General features: G+C 48.1%; 1 long non-coding RNA gene across 1 annotated transcript; it reads right to left on the bottom strand.

Annotated features, from left to right (window-relative positions):
- Positions 1–4712: 4712 nt before the first annotated feature.
- On the bottom strand, positions 4713–10742 carry LOC120230606. Its single transcript, XR_005528087.1, has 3 exons — positions 10489–10742; positions 9343–9519; positions 4713–5019 (listed from the first exon to the last, which is right to left on the bottom strand). It is a non-coding gene; the product is annotated as an uncharacterized LOC120230606 (long non-coding RNA).
- Between the last annotated feature and the right edge of the window lie 29 nt (positions 10743–10771).

Below are 10771 nucleotides of genomic sequence, written 5' to 3'. Positions count from 1 at the left end.
GATTACATGCTGGACACTGTACTAGATAATGAATATACACCCATGTGAACAGTTCCTGGCTTGATGAAGATAGGCGGTAAATAAACACATACAACGTTACAAATTAAGGATGCAATGAAGGAAAAGTTCATGATGCCATGAGAAAGAATATGGGGGGAATATTAACTCAAATAGGAGGTCTGGGAAGACCTCTCTGAGGTGGTGACCTTGAAAGTGGGATCTAAATTAAGCAACACAGCCATGCAAAGAGGTGGAAAGGGGTTTTTGGTACAGGGGTCATGAGCAAGGCCCCTGAAAAGGGATAGGGACAGGGGAGATAGGGTGAGGGCCTGTATGAAGGTGAGGAAGAGGGGACACCCAGGAGATGAGGGAGGAGGTGGGAGCACAGGACCCAGATTATGCAGAATCATAGGGGATGGTGAGAAGTTTGGATTTTGGTCTTAAGCAGTAGGAAATAAGAGGTATATTAGTTTGCTAGGGTTGCCACACACACTGTGTGACTTAAACAACAGAAATTTATTTTCTCACAATTCTAGAGGCTAGAAGTCTGAGTTCAAGGTGTCCACAAAGTTGGATCCTTCTGAGTCCTCCCTCCTTGACTTGTAGAGGGCCTTCTCCCTATGTCTTCACATAGTCTCCCCTCCATATGTGTCTGTGTCCAATTTGCCTCTTCTTAGAAGGACACCAGTCATTGGCTTAGGGCCCACCTTAATCTCATTTTAACTTGATTACCTCTTTAAACCCGGTCTCCAAATATAGCCTCATTCTGAGGTCCTGGGGCTTAGGACTTCAACATAGGAATTTAGGGAAGGAGACACAATTCAGCTCATAACAGGAGGAGAGGACTTTTTGGATGGAGGGAGGAGAGAAAGCAAATGCACAATGGTCAGAATATATATTTAAAGAGAGATTTGTTAAGGCTGTGTATAGCGTGACTGCTTTAGCAGGAGATACTCTGGAAAGGTGGACTTTTATTTCTAGGAAGTAGAAGCCAAGGGGCACAGCCTGGCATGTACGCTGACTTTGTAGGGAAGAGATGGGAAGTTCATGGCAGAAAAGGGGAGTGCGCTAGGAGCTTACCGCAGTAGTCTTTGCTTGAAGTGATGTGGGCGCAGACAAAGATGGGAGCCTTGGGAACATTTGCAGGGCAAGGGAGAGGCAGCAGTCCAAAAGGTGATAACAGCCCTCTGCCTAGACAAGTGTGGCCCTCAGCCCAGCTCCTGGGGGCTGGCTTCCTATATGCCCCTTCCGTTCTCCCCAGAGCGGTAGGCAGCCACGGGTCAAGATGACTCCACAATATCAGGTTGCAAAAAAGCCCAATGCAGTATAGTGACTCGCCAAGATAAGCCTAATATCTAGATAAGATCAGAGTTTGTTTTAGAAAGAAAACAAGACCTGATGCGCTGGAGAATTCAGCCCTATTCAAATAGGGGCTGTAGACTTGATGCCCTGAAATTTTCATTCTGACCTAAGAAGAAAATGAAGGAGCTTTCTGAAGTCCAGGGGTAGGAGGTGGGGCAAATACACTATTTACAGTGAGGGCAGAAATGGAGGCTGAGGGGCAAGCAAGACTGAAGAGAAGGACTACAAAGGCAAGGGCTCAAAGGAAAAGCCTGGGGTCTGAGTGGAGGGTGGGGATTTGAAATCATGAGCATGATCAGACAGAAGCTGGTATTTCCCCAGAGCAAGGCTGTCACTGTGGAGATGACAGTGATCTGCTTCCAAAGAAAGGTGACAGCAAGGGTTGAGGAAGAAAAAGCCTAGAACAAAGCGTGATGAGGCTGTGGGCCATAGAATCCAGGAGGGAGACGTGAGAAGGGCCCATAGTCAGCCCTTCCTCCAGGGCCACCAAATGCTGGGGCCACCACATTCTGACATTTCTTGCAGAAAAATCTGTTTGTGATACAAGGCAAGGGACAGCACGCACATCAGTGGCATGAGAGGAGAGAATTCTCCTCAGTTTGTCAGAGGCCATAATGCACAGGACAAGGGCAATTCTAGGCTGTCATCAGCTATATGCTATCATGCCTCCGTGCCTTTACTCACGCTGTTTCTTCTGACTGCAGTACCATTCCTCTCTCACTGTGTGGAGTAAATGGTCTTAACCATCACTCAGCTCAAGTGTCCCCTCTCCCAGGGAGCCTTTCCTAACACCCCACACACACACACTCCCACTGCTGGGTGCCTCTTGCAGCATGGCCAGCTAGCTGGATCTCAAAAATTCATGCTTCCTGTTCCATGACCTACAGCAATGGTTCTCAATCAGGGGCAATATTGCCTCCCAAGGGACATTTAACAATGTCTGCAACCTGCTTTGGCTGTCACAACTGGAGGGTACTACTAGCATCTAGGGGGTAGAGGCCAGGGATGCTGCGAAACATCCGACAATGCCCAGGGAGGCTCTCCCCCTCCCCCAGAAATTACTCAGTCAACAATGTCAATAGTGCTGAAGTGTCACTGAGAAGTGGCTACATTTTCCAGTCCCCTTTGTAGTTGGGTGAAGTCATGAAACAAGGTTCCAGCCAAAGGAATGTAAGCAGAAGTGGTGTGAGCCACTGCAAGGCTAACCCCATAAAACTTTCTCATCCTTCCTTCTCCATCTGCTGGATGGTACGGAGTATGTGGATCCCTTGGGGATGGCAGAGTCACAAGCTGGAAGAAGCTTGGATCCCAAATCACTGTGTGGAGGAAAATCACCACCAAACAGGGACACCAGAAACACACCCTTATCTGAGAAATTATCTTTTAAAAAAATTTTTTTCTAATGGTTATTTTATTTTTGAGAGAGACAGAGTGTGAGCCGGGGAGAGGGCAGAGAGAGGGAGACACAGAATCCCAAGCAGGTTCCAGGCTCTGAGCTGTTAGCACAGAGCCCGACATGGGGCTCAAACTCACAAACTGCGAGGTCATGACCTGAGCTGAAGTCAGGTGCTCAACCCACTGAGCCACCCAGGTGCCCCTGAGAAATGATCTCTAACAGTATTAAGTCACTGAAATACTGGGAGCATGTCACAGCAGCTAGCAGTATCGTTACACACCCCTCCGTGCTTTTTTCTGTAGTCATTGGCTTACTCCTCATTCATTCATTCATTTGCTCTTGTCTGACACATTGATCTGCACCCCAGGTTCCCTGCTAGGTGCTGCGGTAACAAATACAAAGAAGAATAAGGCAAGGCCAGTAGTCCCTGCCCTCAGGGGGTTGATAGTTTATTGAAGAGGGAGTTAAACAACAAAGCACGGGTTAATTACTCTGGGAGAGATACAGCCTGTGATGGAAAGGAGGGGGGCTCCTGGCTCAGTTTAGGGAGAGAGACAGGTGAGAGGCGGCCTGTCTGGGAGACAGAGTGAGGCTTCTGTAGTTCAGGATGCAGGCAGAAGGGCAGGAGGGGCAGGAGATCTCCCTTCTGCACTCTCTAGGCTCTGTAATTGTCCAATTTCTCACTGTCCCCGCTGCTCCCTGCTGGACTGGGAGTTGCCTCTGGCAGAAACCTCCTCCTGAAGGTCTGAGTCCCTAGTACCTGCAGTGTGTCTGTCATCCTCCCCTTGTGGATGTCCTGCAGGACACTGTGCCCTAGCCTGCTCGCATCTCCACTCCCCTTGCCTCTAACCTGTCATCACACACACACCCCTCTCTGCTCAGTGCCTCCATGTCCACGGGCTCCTGAGCCCAAAACCCGGGACCTCATCCCGGGCCCTCTCAACCCCTCCATCCAGGCAGCCCCCAAATCATCTAAATTCTTCCTTCTTAATATCTCCCAGGTCCCAGTGAGGGCTCTCCCGGTCTTTCTTTCCAGTTTCTTACAATAGCCACATCACAAATGCCCCAGCTCTGCTCTTGCCCCATTCAGCACAGCTTCCTCTTTGCCACCAGTGATTTCAAAAGCACTACCCTGATTCACAGCTCCCACACCTTCCCAGGACATTTCCCCATGACCTACAGAGTGAAGTCCTAGCTCCCTGCTAGATTGTCCAAACAGGGGCCTCCATTACCTGCCCCTGCCTGCTCATCCAGCCCCGTCTCCCTGCTCCCCGCACCCACCCACCCATGCTCTAGCCATGTGTAGGCCCTTATGCTCCTGAGATGAGCATGCTTTCTCTCTCTCCATCGCCTTGGGCCTTTGTGCAGGCTGCTCCCTCTGCCTGGAATGCTCTGCTCCTCCTGCTGTGGCTGGCGCCCTCCTGTTTGTCCTTCAGAACTTGGTCCAGGTGTCAGCTCTTGCAAGCAATCTTCACCAGTGCCACTTAGAGTGCTTAGTACACGGTAGGCATTTAGTAGAGCTTTTCTGGATGGATGGATGGATGGATGGATGGATGGATGGATGGATGGATGCTTGACTAGGTGCTCAGTAATGTTTGTGGAATGGACCCAAAGGTGTCTCCCCCAGACTTCATTATCTGAGTTCCTCAAAGAAATGCCTTCTCTGAGTTATGATTTAATGTTATGCTCTATGTCTTCAGAGAACCCTGATGTGAGAAACTGACCAACTTAATGGCATTTCTGTCTTTATGAAAACAGAATTGAATATATTGCCCACTATGTCACTCAGTGTCCTTTATACAAGGACTCATGATAAATTCATGCTTGGGGTTATTTCCAGGAAACATTTTGTCTCCACAGATGAAGATGTGTATTTTCTGCTGTCAGAAAATAAAAACTCTGCCTTCCGACGTGTTTCCATTTTTGCTTTAGCTGACAAATAAGGATACTCAGTTTTATTACCTTATTACCTCCGTGTGTTCTGACCAATTCAGGTGCCTGAGAGTAGCAACTCTTTCTGGGTTCTTTAGAAGGAGTCAGTTCTGCTTTATTCTTCAATGCTGTAATTTTTACTTTTTAATCTGAAAGGTGCCTCAAATCATCTCAGCACTCAACTAGTATAAATCTTAAATGAATGCATATTGGTGACCAGTATCCTGGCCCGGAAGTTATGAAAGGAAGGGCAGAACACCAAGCTTCTAGTTGAGAAGGATCCCACATAAAGCCTTTCCAGAATTCCTGGAGCACCCGTCACGATGAGGCTGGTGGGAAAGCCAGAACAGAAAGTGAAAGGTCAAATGCATTCTGACTTTTTTGCTACCTTATTTTGCCCCCACTGCCAAGATGTATTCTTTGCCTCCATCAACTATGGCCTTCCTTGTCCCTGACTTTAAATGGAGATCCCGTAAGCTACTGTTTTTACTTTAATAGCTGATAATAACATTAATCAGTATCTGTTATTGTGGGCACACTGTGAGCCTGGCACTGTGCCGAGAAACTTTGCGTTTTCCTATTTGAACCTCTCCCTCTCTGAACCTTCTGTTCTTTTAACCACCATGTTGCAGATGAAAGATAAAATGCCAGAGAAGTTAAGCACGTGTAAAGCCACTCCATAGGAAGTAGCAAAGCAAGAATTCAAATTCAAGTGTGTTGGCTACCACAGCCTAAGCTCTCAACAGTCTCCTCACATGTGGGCAAGGAAGGGAGGCAAGAATAAGGGCTGATATCCCCTGGACAATGGTGAGAATTACTGATGATGTTGCCGAGAGAGAGAAGTCACAGGGTCATAGCATTGCTTCTAGAGCATTCTGGTGTCCTTTTCAAAGTCCTAGAAATGACTGGCTGCTCTGTGGCTGGGTTCAGTGGCTGGGACAATATCCAGGGGACACCTATTCCTGTGACACATGGCTACATCTTCCTCTTGCTCCAGTTCTGATGGTTTGTCCTTCAGATTTCCCTGGGAGCTCCCTATGCGTGGGTTCTGCTCTGGGCAGCTTGACCCATTAGGGCATCATTGGCCTGGTAACACAGGGGATTTCTCTGTGGGTTTTTAGAGCCTACAAGAAAATTTGAAGCCTAAAAATGTTTTTATTAGCTCCACAATACCAAGTAGAAAACTATAACATTAAAATCAGTAAATATTTAATTAAATGCAAAATGCAATATTATGTCAACTTCATTAACTGTTGAATTCAGTAGTCATAAAAATTTCATTTCATTTGATAACAATTTGAGGTTGGACTTCTCTCACTGTGCAAGATTTCCCAGGTGGGCACCGAGATGGGTAAGAAATCACAGCCGGCCATAAATGAAATAAACTACTCATGGCCAAAAATTTTCAAAAGCAAAATGGCAAAAAGCCTTTCAAATTTATTTTACAGCCAAAAAGTTATATTTGTGGTGAGAGGTGGGTGTGTTTAAAATATTTTAGATGAGGGGCGCCTGGGTGGCTCAGTCAGTTAAGCCTCCGACTTCGGCTCAGGTCACCATCTCAAGTTCATGGGTTCCAGCCCCATGTCTGGCTCTGTGCAGACAGCTCAGAGCCTGGAGCCTGCTTTGGATTCTGTATCTCCCTGTTTCTCTGCTCCTCCCCTTCTCAGGCTCTGTCTCTCTCTGTCCCAAAAATAAATAAAACATTAAAAAAATTAAAATATATATATATACATATGTTAGATGAGGGATAGGGCCTATAGGAGGAAGCTGGTTTCGCACCTATGAAGGTCTTCACAGAGCACAGGCCATGCCCAACCTGGATCCTGGCCATCCTGGCTGTGTTAGTGTCAGTGATGGAAGCTGGGCGAGGAAAGGTTTGGGCCAGAGACTTGGGAGGGAGATTTGCTGCTTCCTGAGGCTTTCCTGCTTATAAACAGAAAAGCAAGAATCTCTGAATCCTAAATAATGATAGCTTAATATTCACTGGGTACCTGTTCTAAGCTGTGTCCTGCATTATTATCTCAGCTGTCACAAAGCAACTCTATGAGGTCAGTATTGTATTATTCCTGTTTCACAGATGAGCAAACTGAGATATATAGAGGTTAAACCACCTGCTCAGGATAATAAAGGCGGTAACAGGCAATTGAAGAATTTGCCCAAACAAATTGAACCCACTGTTCAAGGTGCTGAAGAGAGGCCTGGTCCCTGCCCTTTTCCAGAGTTTGAAGTGAAGTGTCCAATGGAGATGGACACCATTTCCTGAGCTGGGCCCATAGATCTATACGTACTGGAGAAACACAGCTACCTATATTGAACGAGACTGGAATAAGCTCAGTTTTCCCCACATCTGCTGTGTACCAAGCACTTACGGAACACTTGGCTCCCTACACTTGCCTGTAACAATGTCTAAGCTAGAAAGAGATCTTATTCATCTCCTAGCTCTGCACCTTGAACAATCTTGGCCCATGACAGGTGCTCAAAAATGAACCAAGCCTAGAGAGGCTTAGTTGATGATTTGAGTCTGTCCCTCCATCACAGAGCAATTTTCCCAGTACAGCTAAAGTCCTCCATCGCTACATATAGCACAGAAGCTGTTATTTAGAAACTTCAGGAGCACACATTTCAATGTAATCAACAAAGGAACGAATAGCATACAGCACTTTTATGGGCCTCCTATGTGCCAGGCATTCTAGGGACTTTCCATGTGTTAAATAGTTATTAGTAACGGTATATCTACAATTCTACAAAGCGGGTGTTCTTTATCATCCCATTTTATAGATGAGACCAAGTGTTGTGAGCTACATGGTATCCCTGCAAATTCATATGTTCAAGTCCTAACCCTCAGTACCTCAGATACCATATGACTGTAAGTGGAAATAGAACCTTCAAAGAGTGGTAAAGGTAAAATGAGATCATTAGTGTGGGCTCTACTCCAATATGACTGGTGTCCTTATAAGAAGGGGACGACATAGACATGCACAGAGGGAAGACCATATGAAGACACAAGGAGAAGACAGCCATCCATGAGCCCATGAGAGAGGCCTCAGAGGGAACCAGCCCTCTCTACACCTTGATCTTGGACTTCTAGCCTCCAGAACTGCGAAGAGATAAATTTCTATTGTTTCAGCCACCCATTCTGTCATACTCTGTTATGGCAGCCCTAGAGAACAAATACACCAAGGCACAGAGTGCCTCCATTGCCAGAACACATGAACTCAGAATTTGAATCCAGATAGTCTGGTTCTAGAGTCCATGTGTTTTAGGACAAAGAATATGTTCTCTGTGCTGTCCAAAATGGTAGCCCCAAAGCCCCATATGGCACTTGAAATGTGGCTGATCGAACTAAGGAGCTACAATTTTAACTTAATTTACATTAAAATAGAATTTTAAAATAGCCACATGTGGCAAGTGGCTACCATATTGGACATAGTTTTATGCTATTTCTAATTATTGCATTTAAGTTTTTCACCGAATCTTCTATTTTTATTATGTTTATTCATTTATTATTTCTCAGAGAGAGAGAGAAAGAGTTAGCACAAGCGGGGGAGGGGCAGAGAGAGAGAAAGAGACACAGAATCTGAAGCAGGCTCTAGGCTCTAAGATGTCAGCACAGAGCCCTACATTGGGCTCAGACTCACAAACTGCGAGATCATGCCCCGAGCTGAAGTTGGATGCTTAACTGACTGAGCCACCCAGGCACCCTTTGCAGAATCTTCTAGAAAGATTCTGTGCTCCAAGAAACATGCTATCTTTATTCCCTGTCTCTGCTGCATTTTATTTATTTATTTATTTATTTTTATATATATATATATTTTTTTGCAATCCTTTCCAATTTAGTCCCTGTTGCCTAGTCTCCTGCTGAAGGGGAGAAAGAACAGTAGTGAGTGAGCTGGCTAACTTTCCAGAATCCTGTGGCCTGGGCAGTGCTGGGCTGTTGGCATACTGCTCTAAGCATAAGTGTTAGCCAACCAAATGCTAAGCAGCACAAACACTGAGTGACATTTTCAGAACTATTAATATTTCATCAGAAATGATCACTTTTCCTTTAAATACACTATCTTAAAAGGTTTTCTACATTCTTAACTATAATTTTATTCAGTCTAGATCCTCAGAATTTTCCCCAAAGGAGCACATCTTCAATTTTATAATGAAAATCAAAGGAGAATGAAGCTCGGATTTCAAAATTGAGAGTCAACATCTCCAGGAACTCGGGTCTTCTCCAAAGAGCAGGAATGTGTGTAGGGCCTGCTGAATCACCAGGTGCTTTACATAGGGTATACCATTAATTCATCTGGTACATATTTACTGAGTACCTACTATGTGTCAGAAATGTGGTTTTCATAATAATGTATCAACACCATTTTACAGAAAGAGGATTCCTTCTCTTCCTTCTGTCTCATCTCCAATGTTAACCTTAGCTCCCCAAAGAGGCCTACCTGGACATCCATGAAATTCTGCCACTATTCCCCTTCCCTTGCCTCCTTTTGTTGGTTCAGTTTCCATCAGAGCCTTTATTTCATCTGTAACTAGTGCTTATTTATTTGTTATGCTAGTTTGTGACCTGTCTTCCTGCTCTGGCATATAGGCTCCAGGAGATCAGGGACCCCCAGGCTGCTTTGTTCACCTGCACACTTCCTGGCCGGTCCACTCACCTGGAGGTGCTCAGTCAGTGCTGGGGAATGAAGGAAGGACGGAGCATGGGAGACGTTAAAAAATTGGCTGGGGTGACACAGCTAGGTGGTGGCACTGGCCGGGTTCAACCCAGCTCTGGCCTGTTCTCATCTTGTCTTCTTTCCAGTCATCTGGCTCTCCCTTGACTGGGTGAAACCCTGGAGGAACAATGATTCGTGGGGTCAGAGAGCCTGGGCAAGGAGCTGTGTCAGCTCTGAGTTCTAGAAAGCCCATCCAGTGAGCGTTGGGAGACCAGTGGGCGGCAAACTGCTAACTTAGCCCTTCTTTCCTCACCTGAGCCTCTGACTCCATTCCTACGTGCCCACCCTCCACCCCCAGAACGGGAGGGGACTGGTTGATATCAAAGCCTGAACTCACAGGATCAGACCCGGAGGCTGGGGGGTTTGGGGGGGGGGGTGCTGTGTTTGAATCCACTAGAAAGAGGGCCTTGGACACACCCCTTTCTGGCTCCAGAGACTGGGTTTCCTGAACTGCGGCACAAGCTTGTTAGTTTGAATATGTCACAGAAAGCTCAGCGCTTGGCACACGGTAAGCCCCCAACATAGTGGCAGTTGGGGTAAAATCAGGCGATACAGGGCCAGGGGCCCAGGCAGGCGCGAAGATATCACACGGAGTGGTGGGGCCAGGCGGGGTTGCGGCGCCCTAGACCTCCAACAGGAGCAAGGGCTCTGGGGTCCTCCGGGCCCCCACCCCCACCCCGCCGTGGGGCATTGGGCACCGAACCAGGGGCGGCCCGCGCACCGAGCCGTTGCTTTTGAAACCAACAGAGGAATTCTGGCGCTGTACTGGGAGGGTGTGGGAGCCACCGACACTCAAACAGGCCGGAACAGCTGCGTCCGGTGCGGCCCACCGAGACAGCGCCCAGCTGAGGCGTGGGGACCCTGGCGGGTCCAGGCTGAGCGCAGCCCAGCGCGGGGGGCGCGGCAGGTGTCTGCTGGGGGCGCCGGGGCGACCGCAGTCCCGGGGGTCTTCCTGCCCAAGGCGGCCGGCTGAGCGGCTCTGGCAAAGGGGATTGGGGGCGGGCAGGGGGCCGAGCCAGGCGGGGCTGGGCGGGCTGTTGGGCTCTCAGGGTGCGCGGGGTTCCCTGGGAAGGCCCCACTGAGTACCTGATGCCGGCCCCCCGCCCCCACGGCTCCTAGCAAGGTGCTCAGTGCCGGGCCCTCGCCCAGCGATCCGCGCGGCTTAGCGGGCGAGAATGGGCTGAGCCGCAGGCTCCGCAAGGTGTCACGGGCGCGTCGCGACGGGGGTGTGCCAGGGACTGTGGGGAGAGCCCGCCCTCCCCCTCCAACTGTTCCCAGATGTCATTCTGCCCGCCCAGGCGCCTGGTTCCTGAGCTCAGGGGGATTCCACGGTTACTAAGCTACTGGTTTTTGTTGACTTTCAAATATT

The sequence above is a fragment of the Hyaena hyaena genome, unplaced genomic scaffold (genome assembly GCF_003009895.1).
Source record: "Hyaena hyaena isolate Hyena2069 unplaced genomic scaffold, ASM300989v1 scaffold_3, whole genome shotgun sequence".
NCBI classification, from domain to species: domain Eukaryota; kingdom Metazoa; phylum Chordata; class Mammalia; order Carnivora; family Hyaenidae; genus Hyaena; species Hyaena hyaena.
The sequence above is the reverse complement of the archived record's forward strand: the minus strand, read 5'-3'. Positions and strand labels throughout refer to the sequence as shown.